Source organism: Protopterus annectens, chromosome 1.part2 (assembly GCF_019279795.1).
Source record: "Protopterus annectens isolate FY-2018-M chromosome 1.part2, PAN1.0, whole genome shotgun sequence".
Classification (NCBI taxonomy): domain Eukaryota; kingdom Metazoa; phylum Chordata; order Ceratodontiformes; family Protopteridae; genus Protopterus; species Protopterus annectens.
The window spans coordinates 1,021,005,553-1,021,028,195 of record NC_056727.1 but is presented as its reverse complement, the minus strand read 5'-3'; the positions used below and the strand labels follow the sequence as shown (position 1 = coordinate 1,021,028,195).

Genomic DNA, 22,643 nt, shown 5'->3' with positions numbered 1-22,643 from the left:
AATACTGCAATTACACTTTGGTGTATCTCTTACACTCATTTGCAGTAATGTATTCAATGCACCGTAGTGGTCAGTTAGCATACATTATACATTATTTGTTTATATACATTAAAGAAATATGGTTCTTCTTTCCTGCTGGCATTGTATCGGATTCCCTCCTAAGCTTGAAAGAGAAGACATAATATAATTGTTGTTTATCTGTATTTCACCTCTGTCTTCCTTAATATTACTGATCACACTAGTAGTAATATATGTAAGCCAGTCCATTCACTGATGTGTTTGCTTACTATGCATTTATTTAAATACGTACTACTATCTGAATTCCCATACTGTGCCAATTTTCCTTTTGCTGCAAGTTATAAACAAATTGCTACACTTTGGGTGGAATGGTGTTTTAAAATATTACACTTTGCACATAATAGTCTATGAATTATGTTTAGGCAGCAGGTGTGCATACACTGAAAAATGTAGCAATTTAAGGAAGTTTTCAGTTTCCTCACCATATCATATGTGTGTTTCCTGTCTAATAATTCTAAACATATAAGTGGATGATTTAAAAATGAATACAAAAGTAATGCAGTAATAATACAACAGGTAATTTCTCACTAAAGCATGTGCTGGTCAGTCAATTGTCACAGTTGTCCCCACCCCCTCCCTATTTATACATGCAGTAAATATTGTGGAAGAAATTACTGTCTTTTACAGTTATTATACTAATAAATATTATTCTTGCCTACACAAGCAAAATCCTTACTTTTCAAAAAAAAAAAAAAAACTATGCATAAAACGCAACTAATACCTAAGGTAATGCAATACTAAGTGAAATTATGTGGAAATGCAAACATATTTTTTTTTGCTTTCTGTGTAAATGCATGAACACTTAGCTGTATTGTATATCTATGACATACAAACATATATATAAATATATATATATATATATATATATATATATATATATATATATAAATATATATATATATATATATATATATATGCAGATTATTATTTTACTAATGCATATATTACATTTGCATGTATCTAGACAATTATGTTTTCACATAAGCATTTGATATATTTGTATACAGATGCAGTTCTGTGAACAAATGTTATGCTTTCTCTTGCATTATTATAGATGCCTATTTGCAGTTACACATATTTTTTCTACCAAATGCCTTCAGTTATAAAATATTCTAATAGCTTATTTTTTAAACCTATTTTAATATGACCAAAAAATAAATAATAATAGTAATAATAATAATAATTGTTGCTGTAGAACACTGACTTTCTTGCCACTATCCTATCAACACACTCAGCCAGCTGGTCAGGCCTATGCTTCTGTAGGTCTTGGTATCTATTGCAACACTGTTGGCTGGAGTAGGTGATCCCGATCAGGGATGACAAGTGCTCATCTAGCTCCTGCTAGATATCAGTCTTCTTCTACTCACTCCTCCTTGTGCATGCCTGTATCTTACTCAGGTATGACTCACTAAGAAAGCATACCATAATTTTAGTCTTTTGAAATGCAAGAACCAGAATGAAGAAAGTATGGCCAGGAGTATGGTTTACCAGTTTAGAACTACTCTTTCTAGGATGTGGCATCACCTTATCCAAACTGAGTTAACCGGCAAGGGTATTGGATCAGGTACTGTTATTTACTGGCAAGCTTGGTTTAACCAAAAATGCTTTGTCACATACATGTTTTTTTTAAAGAATCCATTCACATTTCACTTATATGGTGGATAAAAAACAACAAGCAATCATTTTTCCTTATATTGCTTACAATTGCTGAGCATTGCCTTAGAAAAATTTATTGAAGTATTACACCTGAATATCATTTATTCATGCAGGAGAGCAGCAGTATTATTTTACTTATTTATTTTGGGAGGGGGTGGTGCAGAATTATCGCTGTATGTGTAACAACCAACTTTTATTAAAAGTTGAGTGGCTTGTGGTGAGAGGCTGTGACACATGTTGTTAGATGACCAGAAATTATTGCTCAAATTGTCATTATTATAACTCTTTTTTTCTAAATATATTCGGATTCGAGTGTGTCATAGGCTATGTGTATACACCCAAGGCATGCTGTAACTACTGAGGACTGCTGCAGACTCTGCTGCAGCCTCAGCACATTCGTACGAACTCAAAGCTGATTTCATGATTAGCAGAGACCTAGTTATGCAGATAAGTGGCCTTAGACATTAGCATACTATTGAGATTCATAAAGATAAGCAGAAGAGGACCTAACTTGCAAACAGACATGTAAATGGACCCACATTTATGTGAACTGGTTTAAAAGTGCCTAATTAAACTAAAATTATTTGAGTTAGGCAGCAAATGACTTAGGAAACCATGGAGTTTTTAAAGGAAGATAAAATAATATAATTATTGTAAATTAATAGAATGAAATAAAACTAATAAGTTCACTTCAAGAAATGTTTGTTTTACTGCTATGATGAGTATATTACAGTGGTTTTAATGAGTAATGCAAAGCTATTATTTGCAGATGGAAAATCATTACAGAAACAATGAAAATGATTATTGATCACTGAGAAAATCATTTATTTTGCTGTTATTTAGTGCTTGTGCACACATGGTAGAAAGGCAATGATTTAAGCGTGATGTATTGAAGTGGTAAGGATGTTTTGCTGATTCAATAATTGGAGATTTCTGAGTGTCACTGAAAAATAAAAAGGGCAGTATTACAAGTGCAAGACATTGGTTGGGCCAGGGTAATGATGAGTCTGTTAAACCGATTGCTTTACTGTTATAAATGTGTTTAGGATACAGCAGGCATTACTGTAGCACAACTTTACTTAGCTGAATTTTGTATGTGTATGTAATAATGGGATTTAAGTCATCTACCTGTTTTTATGATGATGACAGGCATGGTATCATTGTATTATTTAAACTGATGATTACATTAAAAGTTTTATTTGTGTGTGTAGTACTGTGAAATATTGTTTCATGTGTAGAAATTATGCAGAACAAGGGATAAAGGCAGTGAAAGGACAACTTCAGCCATGAGGAAAACCACCTCCTCATGGCAGCCGTTAGAACATATGGTAAAAATCCGCTTGGTAAATGTGAGCCCAAACAAGCTGAGAGCACAGAAGTTGCGAGTTATGTTGTCCTCAACACAAATGTAGTCAATGAAAACATCTGCATATTAACACAATGCAGGAAGAGGGCAAATGATGTAATAGGATGTGTTAAAAGCAAGCTGAGCCAGAGTGTAACTGCACATGCCAATACTGCATGGCCCCCATCACTTGTCCTATTAAAACCAGATGTGGTATACCTCCTCTCCATCCATGGGGATGACTGTGACACAATAAATTATGGCACTGCCATAATCTGAGGCTGTGTAGACCCCGGCTATTACCAGCTTATTCAGCAGCAGCACTCGTCTGCTCAGGAAGGTTGGCTTAAAAATAGGAACATATATATTTATATAGAGAAATGAATGCTGACATTAAACACATGGCAATCAATAGGTGAACCTTCTATACCACATAGAATGACAATGAAGAAAGCATGCATGGTAAGTGCCTTCCATGCCTCCTTAATAAGCATTCTCTAGTGAATGCTTTTTCTTTACTGTTAATTTTTTCAAATATTTTTACAGGGTCAGCAGCAGAAACAAATAGTTCCAGTATACCAATACATTTTCAGGATATCAGAAGTAGAATGGTTGCTGAAGATGATAATGATGATGATGATTACGATGATGATGATGATGATGATGATGATGAGATAGTTATATTTTTGAGGCAGCCTAAGGAAAGTGGTACATAGCCATCACATTTTATGGCAGGATCTCACACTCCAACATGTGAGTAACTATGCTGGAAGTGACAGTGCTTCACAAAGTCACATCCATGCTGACATTACACTCACACTTCTATAGGAGGAAAACCCATGCAACTCTACTCGAGTATGTCAAAACTCAGACAAACTCTTTGAAGATGATGATAGACATTAAGAGATAATGATGTTCATAGTGACACCTTTACAAATGATGGCAAGGTGCAGGAATTTATTACAGCTGCCTCAGGAAACATGCAAAGCAGTGGCTGCTGAACCGCAAATATGCCATGACATTGGTAGGGCCCAGAGCACTTCCACAGTGAGTCAACTTGAAATGGACAGTTTCCTCCAGGGTCTACATGAGGATTTCTAGCACTGCTTGAAAATGACACAGAGTGGTGAGAAGGTCATTATCATACTGATGTGTAGTATAATGAGACAGCAAGAATCCATGGATGACTCTATTTGTACTCTAGAACTTACCAGGGGTTGAGGATTGGTGTGACTTCTCTCCTCTGGGCCAAACAAGGTGCCTCATTCCTCACCACTGACACTGGTGGGGAATTTTCACTGTGGGAAAAATATAGACACACAGTACTTTCAGTTGCAGCTCTCTGCACCAAGTACAGTTTTCCTTAAGAGCACACAGAGAATGCATATTCCAGTCCTGGGACTGGGTTTTTTTCTCCAGGCCCCAAATAAGACTCCTCACTGACCACTATACAGCTGAGTGCTTAGCTGGGTGTTCCAAGCCAAGTCCTTCACCATTCTCTCCATGAAATTAGTGCTGTCAGTGCCCCTGTTCAAAGTAGCTGTCACACACACTCTCTTTAAGATTTGATTTTCACACAGTCACATCCACTGAGAAAGGCTGGCACAGCTTACCCACTCTGCCACCTCCATTCAGACTATAAGGTAGGTTTACTGTCACTGCTACTTTAAGGCTGTTATGAGGGTACCCAATTACACATATTAAAATTAATACTTGTACAAATGGTAGTGTTTAACCAAACAGCCAGACTTTCAGAAATGTGGAGTCATAGTGCTACTAAACAAATGCAAGTACTCTCAAAAGTTAAACAGTTTCTAAAATACCAGCCACAATGAAAGGTTTGGATATATTTAATGATAAATAATACAAAAACATGAAAATACTGACTACCTATTTACAATAAACGCCAGAGTTTCAATCACAGGAAATATAAAACTCAACATAGTTGAAAAGACTAAGACAGATAAGAAAAAAACAACATTTAGCTAATCTCACTATATTTTTCTAACTGACTGAAGAATTACTGTTCCCTACTTGCTTACTAAAGCAAGGCAAGATGACCGTAGATAAGGGTCTTACCAGGTCCCAAAAACAGAGTGCACACCTCACATCTCTCACTACTAGTATTTAAATACAATTTCACTGCTGGTTACAGAATTATATCACATTTGGTCACCTGACTCTATGTTTCCCACATTACCTCCTGACTAGAAAATGAGCCAGGATCTGGAACTGGTGTGTCACACTACACACATAGTACCTTAGCCAAGGTTTATTGCAGCATCTGGAAACTGTAAAACAATTCCAACACTTCCACCCTTCCTGCAGAAGCTACCAAGCTATTATTTGGCAGCATGCAGAACTGGGAGAGAAAATCTTTATGGTCTAAATCAAGTATTTTAATTTTAAGCTATTTTTTCTTAAGGTTAGCTGGGATAAGCTTATCCAGTCCAGCAGGACCCACTGTTGATGCATTTTAATGCAATATACTTTACAAATGCATTTTTAACACAAGCATCTGAACAGATCAGTTTGATATTCAAACAACATATAATATGTTACAAAATTCCAGCTAGCTATGCCGGCATATGTTACACATGCACTGCCCTATGCCTTCTGGCACAGTTGGCACTACCTCATATTATCACAGTTGGTATAATTGTTAAGGTGTTTACTTCACAGTCACAAGGTAAAGGGTTTGATTTTTACCTTTGAACGGAAAAATGGCTAGGTTTAAAAATGGACAACAAGGTCAGATAACCTAGTACTTAACTATGAACTTAGGAACCAGACTCAAGTGAGAGTTAGTCTTGCAAGGGGAAGTGGACAGGGTACTCTCAGGTCACATGAGTGCAGAACATGTGAAAACTACAAGTGATTCTCAAGAAATTATTGTAATTAGTTGGGGAGAACAAGCACAGCAGATTTCACACAGGTCACGTTGGTGTACATCTACATCTTGAGAACCTCTCATTCGAGGTCCCAGTCACGGTCCAGCAGCACTGCCAGATCATGGTCTGCTGGATCACCTGCATCAAGTAGGTCATGAAATTAGACCAACTTACCATCCAGCTGTCATGACAGCACTTCTTCAAAATCACTTGCATCATCACTTAGCCTATGTTTAGCAGATGGGTATAACACATTTGACCTTGCCCTACTGTGAATCATGTGTGACATTTCTGTTAGTTACACTTGACATTCACAAAACAGGTGGATGTTTAATTTGAAGTGGAGTAAGTTATTTAAAAAAGGGAGGGGGGTCGACTTAAGAGACTTTGTAATTGTATACATTTCATTACTGTAATGGTAATGCTTAAAATCTCATTGAATTGTGGAATTAAAGATGAGTGTGTCATACATAAGATTGCAGTGATTAACACAACTAATGCTGTATGCACTGAATTTGCTACAGTTGGCAGTTACCTACAACTTAGGATTTTCAGAGAAACACAAATAAGAAAATAAATTAAATGAGTATTCTGCTATGCAAACAAATACTGCTGCCATTTAGGTTCATAGGTTCATAGGTTCATACTAGGCTATCTGCCCTAGGGCATTTATAAGCCTAGCCAGAGTGTGTTTGGCTTTCGCCACCCATTTTAAATTAATTTTGCTATGCCTTTTTTTGAGGTTAGTATACTGTGCCTCTGTCTAACAGTGACACAGAAGTGATAGCCGGGGTAAACCTACGATCTCCCATCCACTCATCAAGATTCCTTTTGAAGAGAGTCAATGTGGGACTCTGCCTAACCTGGACTGGGATTTTATTCCAGAGTGAAGGGAGCCTCTGGGTTATGAATCTGTCCCTCCAGCATGTCCTATTTATTTCAGTGCTGAAGCTCAAGTCTCTCGAGCACGTAGCTCGATGGGATTTGGATTTTCTGAGGTGCAGCATGTCCATTAATTCCGGGTTGGACATGGCTTTATACGTCAGGCACAGATCACCTCTGAGCAGGCGGTATGCCACTGAGTAGAGCTGGAGTTTCTTTAACCGGGCAGCATATGGCATCTGTTTGAGCCCTTTGATCCTCTTGGTGAGGTACTTTTGGGGTCTTTCCAGTTGCTGCAGGTGTCTGGTAAGGTACATCCCAAAAGGGGCATTGTACTCAATTATGGGCCTGATGAGGGATGAGTAAAGAGGCACGATGACCTCCCCTGATCTAGATGCGAATCCCTTCATGATTAGGTGGGCTATATAAAATGTTTTTCTAACCACTTTGGCCATGTGGTTGTCAAATGAGAGATTGCTATCAACTTGAGTCCCCAGGTCCCTAATGACTTCTTCTGTACTTAATGGATTACCACCTATGTGGTAATTTGTGGGCACTTTGTTTTTGCCAAAGGGGATGACTATACACTTTTTGGCGTTTAGCTTGAGGCCATGGCTTTGGCACCAGTTGTCTGTTTCTATGAGGCCCTTTTGGAGGATGCTTGTGTCGGCTGGAGAGTTGATTATGGTGCCCAGTTTGCAGTCATCTGCGAACTTGGTCAGCCACAGTCCTTCCGTGTTGGCCTATATCGCCGAGAAATATATACCGAACAAGAGAGATCCCAGGACTGAGCCTTGTGGGATGCCACTTGTAACTGGTTTGGAGTCTGACATGGCTCCAGCAATTCTAACCATGTGCGTTCTGTCCTTGAGCCAGTTTGCAACCCATCTAGTGACATAGGGGTTTATATTTAAGCTGGTGAGCTTATCTATAATGCCCGAGTGGGGTATTGTATCAAAGGTTTTTCGAGGTCCAGGTAGGCTGTGTGGACCACCTCCCCCTCGTCAATGGCCTTGGTGACTGTTTCAAAGAAATCGACCAGGTTTAAGAGGCAGGATCTGCCCTTAACAAAGCCATACTGGGTAGGATCCAGTGTCTGTAGGTCCCCAATATCTTTATTTATGAGGTCCATGATGATCCTTTCTATAGCTTTGCAGACCAAGCTAGTCAGGCTTATGGGGCGATAGTTTCCAGGATCCGTTGAGGCACCACCTTTGTGGAGAGGGACCACTGTTGCTGTACGCCACTCTTGGGGTACATATCCTGTAGTAAGGCTAAGATTGAACAGTAGTTTTATGTTTGGGTTTAGCTCTTCTTGGAGTTCATGTAGGACGCAGCCCGGGACACCATCTGGTCCCATTGATGCTGTGTTTTTTGCTTTGGAGAGGGCGGCTCTTAACTGAGCATCTGAGATGTCAGGGGGGCCGCACTCTGTTGGGATAGATATTTGCCCTTTTTGTGGGGAGGGGGGGAGAAGTTTGCACTGAACCTGTCAGCTAGGATGTTGGCAATGTCTGTGGGCTCGGAGTATTTTTTGTCATTTTGGACTAATTCTGAGCATATCTGGGAATTCCCACCCAGGTTCCGAACATAACTAAAGAAAGCCTTGTGATTATCCTTAGTGTCCTGCACAATTTTTCTCTCGAAGCTGGCCTTAGACGATTTTATGAGTGCCCGTAGTTTTTTGCTAATACTGATCAGAGATGCCTTCCCTTTTTGGGATTTTGCTCTATCATGTAGTAGCTTCCTCCTTCTATTGTATAGTTTGTTTATGGCTGGGGGCCACCAGACAGGACGTCTGCCTTTGGAGGATTGGGTCTTGGTTTTATTTGGGATTGCATGATCCATGCATTCATGAAGGTGTTCATAGAATGCATTTATAAAGGATTCTGCGGTCTGGGCCGTATTTTCCACAGGCCCGGGGGCTTTGAAAGATTTCGCCTCGGTTTTGAGGCATGTGAAATTTGCTTTAGAGAAGTTTTTCACTGTGGTTTTCTGGGCAGGGGGTGGGGACGGGATGTGAATATCCAGTGAGATTAGTTTATGGTCTGATCTTACCAGTGAGGGATACACTTCTGGTCTGGAGCATAGTGTCCCCATGTTGGTGATGATCAGGTCCAGTATGTTTTCCCCTCTTGTGGGAGTGGTAACAAGTTGTTCCATAGCATCTGAGTTTATAAATTCTAGGAACCTTTGGGCTAGGGTGTTGGAGCTAGAGTAATGCTCCCAGTCTATGTTTGGGTAGTTGAAGTCGCCCAATATAATGGTGTTTGGAGAGACCTTCATATTTTCCAGTATTCTCAGGAAGGCCGAGTGGGGTTCCTGTGTTTGGGAGGGTGGTCTGTAGCAGGCTATAAACTGGAAGGCAGTTTTACCCACAGTTAGTTGCCCATGGATAGTCTCTGATGCTTTGTGCTGTGCCACCAACCTGGAGGTGTGGGTATCTTTGACGAATATTGATACTCCCCCTCCTAGTTTTGTGGTTCGGTCCAAGTTTTGGGGCCGAAAAGCATGGTATGAGGTATAACCTGTTAGTGCTGTGGTGCTCTCGGGAGCCTTGAACCAGGTTTCTGTTACTGCACAGATATCGATGTTCTCCATGCTAAGGAGAGTTTCGAGTGCGTGCATCTTGAGGTTTAGACTTCTGGCGTTGAGTAGCATTACTCTTAGTTTCTTATCCCTTGTGATACCTATGGAGGTGGGTTTGTCTTTTGAGCCTTGCCTAAAAAAGGCACTATGGGGGTAGCAAGAGCCTTTGCCAATATCCGAAAGCCCAGGGGTGACAGGTGCAAGCCGTCCCTAGCAAAGCATCGTGGCTTGTCGAGCATGTCATCCCAGGCTGACAGGCATTGGATCCCCTTTGAATGACACGAACACTTAAGCCAATTGTTGAAATTGATCATCTTGTCTTCATATTGTGGCATCATTCTTGGTGAGGGTAAGATGCTACTCAAGGTCAGGGTCATACCGGCCTGGGCTACATGCTCAGAGAGCTCCTCTATGTCTCTTTTCACCCTCACCACTGCACAAGTGATGATAATTTTTACCATTAAGGCCACAAATTATTGTGTGTGACTGATGCACAGTACCACAACTGACAACATACTTTAAACTGAAAAATTACAAAAAAAACCCCCAAAAAACAATATGATATATTTTCATTTAAATGCAAGGAATGAACTCACAATAATACTGAATCAGCAGTTTTTCTGAGCCTCATGAAGACATTTGTTACATGCATACTTAGGTAACCCACCCCACTAGCATTTATTGTGGAAAACATTTAAAAATGTTATGATTACTTATATGATGCCTTTCAACATCATTGAATAGGAGTCAGTGAGCATTCAGGCATGACTTTTACTAACAATAATATGAGTACCTGTTCTGAACTAAAAAAAAAAAAATTATTTAAAGACGAGGAATGTCTAAACCATGACAGCTGGCCATGTGCCACACAGCATAGCTCACAGATATCACTGCATGCATCATTTACTCTATATGTGTTTCTTACAAGAAAGGAAACACTAACTTGAATGTCATGGTCCACAGTTTTGGATTACATGCTGCTTTTTTATTTGCTCAGCTCTATTCCATGCACATGCCTGCAACAGAGGAACCCTAAGTACTGCAGCAAGCTGGCCTTCATTAGTCATAGTCAGACTAGAAATGGGATCTGCAGTGGCAGCGTGGGTCACTTCACCACTAGCCCACTGCATGACCATGATGTAGAATGCAACATACAGTAAACATTTTGCATGCAGTATTTGGAACTTACTGAAGGACACCACCAGACTCATCTAGGCAACTAAAACTACTCTTCAGGAGGCCAAATACCATCTCAAGAACAATATGGGGCTGGGACAAAGCAATAAAAATGATTATTATTCAGCAATATATTTAACATAAATAACTACTTAAATACAACATCAAAAATGCTTTTTCACTTACCAACAAGATGACCACTAGCATCCTAACATTCAGAAAGGGGCAATAAATTGAGCCAGTGTGCCGTATATGTGAGTCATGTGCACTGTCAGGATGCTGGGCAGAGACATTGGTGATGCACCCTCATGTATCACACACTACCTGGCAATGGATGGAATGATAGTTTTTCCTATTGCAGTACCACTCTAACTGTGGACTAGATGAGGCCCTATTTGCATCATGGAGGCAATCTGTTGCACTGAGTACCATAGGTAAATATGCCACTCCATAAAAGACACTCATAGTCCTGGCTTGGTCCTGAAGTGACAGCTGGAAATAGATGTACTGATCCACACATGCCATGAGTACATCCAGGAACTGCTGCAGTATCCTCAAGGTAGATGACTGTGATATCCCCAACATGTCCCCAGTCTATGTCTGGAAGGTCTCTATGGCAAGTATTGTGAGTACTGCACATACATTACTATCCAAAGAAACTAGAATTCCACACATTCCTCCAGTACCTCCATGGGGGGAGGGGTCATACATTCTCACTGTTGCCCTTATAATATCCCTGTCCACTCCAAACCTATCAGGTATCTCCTGTATAGAAATTATAATGAGTAATTCTGAGCATATTTTTCTACTGTCTTTGCTAGTGAACACTGCTGGGCACAAGCAGGTTTGGCTCAGCCAAGACAAGAAACTCAAATGGGAAATAGGAAGGCTAGCAGCAAATGACAACAGTTTCATAAATTGCAAAGTAGTTAGGCTTGGTGAGACTACCCTTTGTATAACGCATCGGCCACCAATGGATTCCAACTGAAGACACAGCTTATACACTACAGGAGAAATCTGGAGTATAGAAATTAGACAAGTGAAGATTGAACACAAGCAGCGGAAAGCATGGGAAGCACACGAAAGTGATCCAAGCTCAACAACCGCCTGAACAGTACCAGGTCTACGGTATTTATCCTGTCCAAGACTGCTGCCTCCTCCCTAAAACTAAGGAAAAGAGACAAACCTCTTTGGTCATCTCTCCCCCAAAGAACTCAAGAAACTCAACAACCGCCTGAACAGTACCAGGTGTAGGGTATTTATGCTGTCCAAAATTCCTGCCTCCTCCCTAAAGCTAAGGAAAAGAGACAAACCCCTTTGGTCATCTCTCCCCCAAAGAACTCAAGAAACTCAACAACTGCCTGAACAGTACCAGATGTAGGGTATTTATCCTGTCCAAGACTGCTGCCTCCTCCCTAAAGCTAAGGAAAAGCGACAAACCTCTTTGGTCATCTCTCCCCCAAAGAACTCAAGAAACTCAACAACTGCCTGAACAGTACCAGATGTAGGGTATTTATCCTGTCCAAGACTGCTGCCTCCTCCCTAAAGCTAAGGAAAAGCGACAAACCTCTTTGGTCATCTCTCCCCCAAAGAACTCAAGAAAGTATGTCTCATTCTGACTGTTACCTACCTTCCAATTTGTTACATACACTTCAGGTGCCTACTGCTAACTCCATAGCCAGGACAGCCAGCAGCTAAACCCTTTCCCCCTCCCTTAATTAGTAAATCCACTCTAACAGCCTCCTTAACTTTATCTGTGTAAAACTACCTTTCTCTTTAGAGCTGCACTCTGGTTCAGCCTTGGTTGTAGTTTCACCCCTTGCCCACTAGGTGGCACCCCCCTCCAGGATCTTTCCCCTTGCCTATTTTGCCTCCAGCATACATAGTTTTACCAAACACCCCTCTCTAACTTTCTGTCAGATCCACTTACACTCCTTCCTCCCTCCATTGCTACCACACATTTCACTATCACCTTTACTTACCCAATCAGCAGTTCACTGATTGTTTTCCCTGCAATTGGTCCTTCAATGGCTCTACCTGCTCCGTTCGCCCTGTGGGCTCACTCCGGTCCCCTACCCTGCTCCCAATTCTCACCCGCCCTCACTGCTCCTACATTTACACTTAACTAACCACACACCCCCATTAATTGGGCAATCCCACTAACCACTTTCACCCTATCATTACTCAGCCTTAATTCACACACCCCCCTTCCCACACTTTCCTACAAAATCACTCTACTTCACCACCACACATTTTTTCTCTTAATTTATCTTGCAAACTACCCACTATGTCTACACCTACCACCACTTCAATTCTAATACTTAAGCCACTGTACTACATAACACCACCGCTTTTGATACTTTATATAGCCACCACCTATGAATTCCATTACCTGCCTAACTGTCTACTTCCAACATCAGCCACTTCCACATATACTCAAATTCACTCCCCTCCTGTAATACTACCCCACCTCTTCACACACTGGGCCACTCCAAAACCTATACTTTCCACACAAACTAATTACATAAACCCAAAGAATAAAAACTATTACCAACTCCTACTAAAATTCTCCAAACTCATAAAGAGTTTACTACCTAACCTCATAGCTGACGGAGATATCCATCTCAACCCAGGCCCTAACTCTCCAGCTACCACTCACACTAAAATAAAAACTCCCACCAACATAAGAAATTCTCACAATACCCCCAAAGCATTTCTAGTCTGCCACCTAAATATCAGAAGTATAAAAAACAAACTACAAGAGCTACATGCTCTCATAGACATCCACTCCCCCGATATCTTTTGCCTCACTGAAACTTGGCTCAAACCCACAATCCCTGACAATGAAATACTTCCCCCTGGTTACAATATTACTAGAATAGATTGTACAGGTAAAAAAGGAGGTGGAGTTGCCATACTTTACAAATCCACCCTTGAGCTATCCACAATTAACATCCCGTTAAACCTGACTGCCACCAGTACAGAAACTATCCTCTCTAAAATCCAACTCAATAACAACAAATCTATTAACATAGTGTGTAGCTATATTCCCCCAGGCAATAACATTAACACCCTAGAAAGTACCCTCCATTGGTTATCCTCCACCCACCCCCAAGAAACAATCATTCTTGGGGACTTTAACATCAACTGGACATCCTGTTCAGCTAACTTCCCCACTACCCACATTAATTTACATGGTTTCACCCAAACAATTTCTACCCCCACTAGAATAAACAAACACAGCAATAAAGAAAGCATCTTAGACTGGATCTTAATAAATAACAAACCACATTTATACAAATCAGGCACCCAGACCGAGGCCACGAGCGATCACCTGCTAACCTACATAATGAGAAATAGAGAAGACCTGCCCCACCAAACCACCTTTAAAACTCTCCGATCCAAAAAAAAAACTTTAACCTAAATAGTTTCCTATCTGATTTAAGCTCTTTTAAATGGGACAATCTTAAACTACTCCCTCTTGACGAAGCAGTTTCTTACTTTAACACCAGATTTCTAGCGATTCTAGACAACTATGCTCCCACACGTAGAATCAGAGCCAAAAACAAAATAGCTCCATGGCTTACTAACACTACCAGACAAAAAGTAATAGCCAGAAATGTTATGGACCTCTTGGAGATCCACTAAATCCCCTCAAGCCTACCAGCTATTTAAACAATTAAGAAACGAAGCTAAAAGATCCATCCTGCAAGACAAGCAAAGCTACTATGTCAACTTGCAGCAAAAACACCAAAATCACCCTCAAAAATTTTGGTCAGGCGTGAATAAACTACTACACCCAGGAAAACTGCTACCCCCACCCCATCAACAACTTTACACCTACCCCCTGATTCTGTAGCTAAGACCTTTAACACTTTCTTCACTGAAACTGTAAAATCCCTAGCTAATAATCTACCTCCCTCCTCCTTGACTACTAGCACAGCTATTCAGGAGAACCCCCCCTTAAAATTCGACTACATCCCTACAGACTATATCAAATCTTTACTAAAAAAATTAAAACCTACCACCCTGACAGCAGACCAACATCTCGCAGAGTTTCTACAAAAAGCTGCCAACTTAATAGCTTATCCAATCTCCATCTTAATCAATCATTTTATCCAGGAATCGTACATTCCACCCATTTGGAAAATAGCTCATATTATTCCACTTCATAAAGGGGGAAACTCCACTGAACTCTCCAACTTCAGACTTATCGCCATACTATCTCCCCTAGCCAAAATAATGGAGAAATGCGTACAAAAACAACTTCTTAACCACCTGACACACAATAATCTCCTAGCACGATCCCAGCATGGTTTCAGACCAGCCCACAGTACTACCACTGTCCTTCTCACATTCTCCCACAAAATAAATCTAAACCACTATCAAAACCTGGTTTCCTCTGCCCTCTTCCTTGATTTGTCAAAAGCATTTGACATGGTTAATCACAACCTACTCTTAGACTCTCTCAAATCCCTGTCCATAGACAACCTAGCAATCAAGTGGTTCCACTCTTACTTACACGGCAGGCAGCAAGCAGTCCAGTGGAAAGAGCATCTATCCCCTCTTTTACCAGTCACTCTAGGTGTACCCCAAGGTTCTATTCTGGGACCCCCCCCTTTTCTCTATTTTCATAAATGACCTGCCCAAAGCTATCACTCATGTTACTACTATACAGTACACAGACGACTCCACACTAATCTGCTCTGCTGTAGCTCCCATAGAATTATAATCCCTATCCCAAACAACCTTCAACAGAGTAGAGAACTGGCTTAATAATCGTCAGCTCTTATTGAACCCAAATAAAACCAAACTTCTACTATTCTCCCCACCCAGAAGATTGCACCACCAACTTTTTAAATCTCTGCTAGGTATAATCATTGATAATAATCTAAACTACAATGCCCATATAGACAAAACTATACAAACAGTAAACAAAAAAATAGGCTCCATGTATAGGATTAAGAAATTTCTAACCCCAACTGCCAGAACAGCCATAGCTCGTACACATCTTCTGTCATCCCTCCTCTATGCCTCACCCATCTTCACTAACTTATCCAAATCAAATCTCAACAAACTCACAAAATGTTACAACAATATAACAAGATTTGCCTCAGGCTCAGAGTACAGAACTCACCACTGCCATAATCTTCAAAAATTAGGTTGGCTAGAGCTACCCAACCAAATCTATTATAACCAGCTCATAGTAACTCATAAAATCCTCCACCAACCTACCCACACCACCACTCTAGCCAGTATCATTACCCCATACTTCAACCTATCATCCATTCGCTCTTCCAGCACAATGCTAGTACAACCTACCAAAGCCAACAACTCAGCCAGTGATTCCTTATTCTCTAACACTGCTGGCAAAAAATGGAACTCCCTTCCTGCTGAACTCACCACCAATTGCTCCTTGCCTTACTTCAAAATATCACTAAAGACACACATGCACAATAACTGGCTCTGTCCTTGTCTAAATCCTGACTAAAACCCAATTTACTCAGTCTGAGTTACTACGCTGACTTGAGTTTCCACCAAAGCTTGTCTCAGTCTTAGTTAGGCTTAGTCAAACCCAACGACACTGATATAATCCATTTCCATCTTACCTATCTAAGATAATGCCCCTTATCTCTCCGTACCCTCCTTCAATTTATTTTTCTTCCACCCCTTTATTATCTCTAGCTTCCATCATCTGAACTGCTACCTTCCTTTCTCAGCCTCTGCTGCCTTCTACCCAACCTACCTTTCTCTTACCTCATTCTTACTCTCTTTCTTTATAAACAACCTTCCTTTTCCTGTCTCCTCTTCCTACACCCTCATTTCTCTAATATGTTCTTTTTCCCCTTTATTGCTTCCTCCATCTCCCACTTTTTTGACTTCTCTTATCAATTTAAACCTTACTTTGAAACTTTCTTCATTATGGAACCTCTTTGTAGTTGACTTCTGATATCTGTTAAATTGATTAATATCTCTGTAAATATTACCCTACTTAGAACATTCTCTTAAATATGTAACCTTTTTGCATTTTTCTTTTGATTTTTGTTAAATTGCTAATATTACTGTATACATCATGTTAAATGTTTTATTTTGGAGCTTTTCTCCCCGGGCCTCTGCTGAAAATGGACATGTATCCAGTCGGACTTTCCTGGTTAACAAATGTAAAATAAATAAATAAATAAAATAAATCTGCAGACATCACAGAAAAGCAGGAACATTTCACTATGAACTGCAAATATGCAAGAGCATGCTTCATTAGCATATGTTGTTTTACATCATTCCTTATTTATATCACATTCTGAATTGATGCTTTTTTACTTAGTATATGTAGCCCCAACGAATCACCACTTTATTGCACTTGTTCAGGAACAGTGTGGTTAGCCTTAATGTGTTCATGTAATGACAACAACTACCAACCAAAGACTTTACTATAGTCTAATAAATCTAAATTTATTGTATTTCCACTCCTCTGGCACTTAAAACTATCAACAAAATTCCAAGATTGTCGGTTACTGTTGAAACGGCTTTCCTGAAAGCATGTAATCTTGAATATAAATTGCATTTTTGTCTTAGATCCTTAATTTAACTTGTTAGATATATATATATATATATATATATATATATATATATATATATATATATATATATATATATATATATATATCTTTTTCAAAATACTTTCATGATATCATAAGCTGTTTAAGTTTTTGGGGTACCCTTGCCCTTAAAGATTGGTGTAATATCAGCCCTCTTACTTGTATTTGATACTATTCCTTGGCTTAAACTCAAGTCCTATAATGTGGGTAAAATCTGCTACAAGATTACTGAACAATCCGTTTACAAATTTGATCATGTCCTGAAGATCTGGAATGTTAAAGTACTTAATAGTTCATTAACCTCAGTAGCAGTGAAACCTGGGAAAGTGCCTAGAAAGTTGTTACAATGTTTAATGTTCTAATTGCCATTATTTTGTCTGAAAATAATAAAGTTTAACAAAGATTTCAGTCTGCTTCATTATTTCATAAATAACAAATCCTGCTAGTCCTGTCAGTTATATGGACTGGATAATCCTGATTGTTTTTTTAAGGTATTCAGACCAAACATTTTGTTGCTTTCCTTACTATTCAAAGCTAACTCTTGTTCCAGTGCTTGGTTTACCTTTTCAGGCCTTCTTTTAATGTGCTTCTAGAGTTTTATTCTTTTACTATTGCCAGTCTTACCTAGCTTTTAGATACTGTGCGTTATCATGTGTCCTTATATTTTAAAGCTTTAGTCTATTTCCAGATGCCAAAGTGTAGGCAACTTTATTTCCCATATCCCATATGTGGGAATAAACATATTTGTTTTGTGTTTTGTTTCTACTAGTCTGGATTACCTACTGCCTGTGGTAATCTAAGATTTTCAAACATTTTGTTCAGGTCCTATTCTTGCATTTCCTTTTGCACTGCCTGTGCCATTAAACACTCAAGATCTCTCTCTCTCTCTCTCTCTCTATATATATATATATATATATATATATATATATATGTATATATACATACACACATACATAAGTATGTTGTTGCAGGTAGATTTTTCCTATTGTGATGGTCTTGCTGTGTTATATTTATATTTTGAATTGCAAGGCATAGATAACCGTAAAGGGAGAGGCCTATAATCCCAGTCCCACATTTCTTCCTGTAATACTGTCTCTAGTGTTACATTTAACCTAATGATATTGTGACTGTAATTTGCTTCATATTCTTTAAATGAATAGATAATCTAGTATGTAGTAGTTCCAAATCCTAGATGTTAAACTCCAGTCCCCAGTGAAAATAATTTTCTCAGAAGTCAACATACATGTGGGATCCTGCACCATCTCATTCAGTAATTCCTACTTGCCTTACATGACCTAAATACATGTCAAACACTGCTTAACACTATCCTGATACAGGCCGGGTTGAACAACCTGTTTGAATTCATACTTAAAGTATGAGTGTAATGTCCTTAGTATAATTTGTCCTTCTCTTGCATTAGAATGCCACCACCCAGCAATATATAGATAGCCAGAACAGCTGTAACCCAAAGAACAGTATGCAACTAGGAGTAATCAACTATAACAATACATAATAACAAATAATGTTATGATTCTCCCCTGTACTTTTGACTCTACTTCTAGCATATCTTTAAACATTATTGATGCCATTAGTCATTGAATATGCACTGTTTTGATCTTCTGCTTTATTACCCTTTCTTGTAAGAATTTTTGCTCAGGTGTCTTGAGATGATCATCATATGGATTGCTGCTGCAGTACTCTTATGGGTTATATCCTGCCAAGTATAACAGCCAAATAAAACACAAAAACAAAGCCCAACAAGAGCAAAACTAGTAAGTGACAAAAAGCCAGACCAGCTAAGAGTAATTCCGCTTTAATAAACTTCCACATCTAAGCACTTTCACCGTTAAACCAATGGCTTCATCAGAGTTAATGTATGTAAATATAACAGCCAGCCAGATTCCAAAGCTTCTACGCACCTTCCATGCACCCAAACTGTCAGGCAGCTCGAGCTGATTGAAAGACAAGTTTGGGCACCAAGTCCTTCAGAGCTTTACTACCGCAGAAGTGTGCGCTCTAATGCTTTTGAGGAATGTCGGTCGGCTTGATGCTTTTCCTTTGCTGTGCAGATAAGTTCCATTCAGGGAAAAAAAATGTCCATCTAAACTTCGTTTGTGTTTCATCACTTTTCTCTTCAGGAAAGTTATTTTAAAGCTAGGAGTTTTGTGTTTTAACAATGGGAGCACTCTTTTTTTTTTTTTTTTTTTTTGTTTTGTTTGTCAGTTTAAAAATTGTGTAAAGTAACTAAAAAACATTTTTTCTGCAGATGAATTGTATTTATTTTACATGTTTTAGGCTGGCAAAGTGCTTTAAAGAGCTTTTACTGTGTTTTTCTCTGAAAAAGTAATGTTTAAAGACTTGTCATTTTAACTGATATTTGCTGCTTGTCTTTCCTGGGAAAGCGGCACCATTTTCATCATGACCATGGAACAAAGTATCAGTCCTATGGTCGGTCCTTCTTCCAGCCACAAAAAGAAAAGGTTAAGCAAACAACCTTGGCCACCAGAGCTGGTTAGCAATTTGCCTCAACCACAGGTGGGTGACTCTGCTCTGACCATTTATTGTACCTCAGACCACTAATCTTTTACCCCAGATCCCTCTGGTGTAGCACCTGCAGCCACTAATGGTCCAGTGGTTAGCCACATTCTCTACAACTGTTGGGTTCCCTCAGTGGGCAAGAGAGAGCCACTCTCATCGGTCCTGGGAGAGTGAGAGAACAAGGAACAATTCCCTTTTGTGTCAAAATGTTGTGTTAGTCCCTAGAGATGCCGCTCCCGCCATTAATAACACAGTTGACCCCATTTTTCCTGTCAAAAAGGAACAGAAAATTAAGCATGTGTCTATTCCTCATATTTCCTTAGTCAAGAGTAGTTTACTGGTTCTTGCTCATGGTTTAATTCAGGCTATTGATCCTTCTTGAAAGTAGTTTCTGGTAATGACAGACACCTCTTTTTCTGAAGAGATTCAAGATTCCGAATCTGAGCAGGAAGATGAAGGGACAAATGCAGAATTTTCTCCTTTTATTTTTGATTCAGACTGAGAGGAGGGCTCAGTTTCTGTTTTTGTTTCTCCCTGTGGGGGTTCTCGTTCTCTATGACTGTTGCTAGAATGAATCAGCATTTTCAATAGGAGAACACTGATGTTTTAAGAGAACACTGAGGTTTTTCAGCCCCTCAGAAAATACAATGAGCTGTGACAGAAGGAATTTTCAGAATCTACACACATTCCTCCTCTTCTGAATGCTTTAGAGGACATGTGTACTCCTGCCTGCAATTTTCCTGATAGTCAGCCATCTGCCCCTAAAATGCAGACAGGATGTATAAAGTTATTCAGTCTTTTTGTTTTTTATACACTGTTTCCAAACCTGACCCAACAGCTGTAGCTTTAGTTGATCCCACTGCTGTTAAACCCTAAGTTCATTCGCATCCTACTCTTTCTGATAAGGATGGGAAACATATTGATCACCATGGGAAAAAGGCATATACTTCTGGAACGTTTGAATTTCTGAATTTTGAATTGTCAGGCTTATATGCTAAAGTTTGTTCTTACTAATTGCGAAAGTATAAGGAATGTTTTATCTGCATTTTCTTCTTGTGATGAAAAATCTGCTTTAAATATTGCATAGGCCACTACTCATTGTTTGTAATGTGTGTCTGACTCTGTTGATACTCTTTTCAGGGCTATGGCCACTGGTACGCTTTTAAGGATGTTTGCATGGCTGCATTCATGGAACATCCAAGATGATGTTAAACATGACATTTTAAATTCCCCTTTGGATAGAGATTAGTTTTTGCCCCTGTGCTGCAGATGTGCTCAAATGATTAAAGGGTTAAGCTGATCCAAGGAATTTCTAATGTTTTTTTCAGCCCTGCTTTTCCAGATTTCCTAAGAGATTCTCCAACTCCTCATTCAATTTTGACAAAAGCAGAATAAACAGTTTCAATCAAATACAGTTAAACAGACATTTAAGAAGAAATGTCAAGGGGGTTCCAAAAAAAGAAGCCTTGAGCCTCCCAAAACCAGGGGCAGTCCAACATGCCTAAATGACTGTTCAAGAGACCTTGTGACTCCCCATAACCCTAATCCTTTTCTTCCAGAAATCTGAATCTCCATTTTCCTCTTTGGCAACAGATAATTTCAATGTGTTCTGAAGATCATATCTTAAGGTTATAGATGGCAGTGAGAGGAAATTCCTCCTTTCAAGGGGGTCTTTCTTCATTATCCAGATCAAACACTTTTGCTTCCTCCTATTCTTCATCACGTTCTGTTCCAAACAGTGATAGATGTGGTTCCTCATTCCCAGGTGGGGAAGGATTTTTATTCAAGAATGTTCTTAGCACCAAAGCCATTTCAATACTTTACTGGAAAAGCTCACTCCATCTCTGCCTTATACTATTCTGAGAGAAAAGTTAGTTTGCTTTTCTTATATTGCTTTCTTGTAATTAGTATTACTTCATTGCAGTCTTTAGTTTTGTATATTGTGATGTATTTCATTACACTGTATTTTGATCATATTTTGCTTTCAATTGCATATTTAAACTAGAAAAGAGACCAGAGATGAGTCACACTGAAATTAAAATTTCCCTCTCCCTCTCATTCTTTTGCTGTTGTGTTTTTAAACTCAACTGTCTCTGTAGTTGCTCATCCCTTGTGTTAACTTTCCTTTCCTCTCCCGTTTCTCTCGTGTTTCATTGGCTATTGTCAGTAACCATAAAATTATCATTTTTTTTTTTTAAGTCAATCCCCTTCAGCTATTTAAATGCATTGGTCATCTCACTGTATTCCATAGAGACAGGATATTAGCCCACCCCTATAATCTCTATCTTGCTCTTTTAAAATTAGTGACTCTTCACTTAGATTGCTAAAGCTTGAATTAGTCCTGCTTTCATATCTAACTGCTTAGTGTGCACTGCAACACGTAGGATATTATCTCATTTTTAACATCTTAACTTTAAAATCTGTAACATCTGGTCCAAGACCCCCAATTATTGGACATCCCACATTATGCCTGTCAGTAGTCATAGAACAAATGCTTCTGTTTCTCTCCTGATGAAAGAAGGAAAATAGGGACATTATTTCCAAGAGACTGGTGATTACTTTAACATTTAGCTTGATAACTACTTTGCATGTGCCATCTTGGAATTTATGCTTACATTTTCCAAGAGACTGCTGATTACCACTTAGCTTGATAACTACTTTGCATGTGCCATCTTGGAACTTATGCTTACATTTTCCAAGAGACTGCTGATTACCACTTAGCTTGATAACTACTTCGCATGTGCCATCTTGGAATTTATGCTTACGTTTTCCAAGAGACAGCTGATTACCACTTAGCTTGATAACTACTTCGCATGTGCCATCTTGGAATCTATGCTTACATTTTGCTCTTCTGAGAGATGGAGCAGAATGCATTGATTCCTGTCTCTGATT

At 39.3% G+C, this 22,643-nt stretch overlaps 1 protein-coding gene across 1 annotated transcript in view; it reads left to right on the top strand.

Moving 5' to 3' along the window:
- Nucleotides 1-22,643, top strand: part of LOC122792225 (CUB and sushi domain-containing protein 1-like) — a 3,080,606-nt gene that overhangs the window by 1,107,779 nt on the left and 1,950,184 nt on the right. The window lies entirely within an intron of this gene.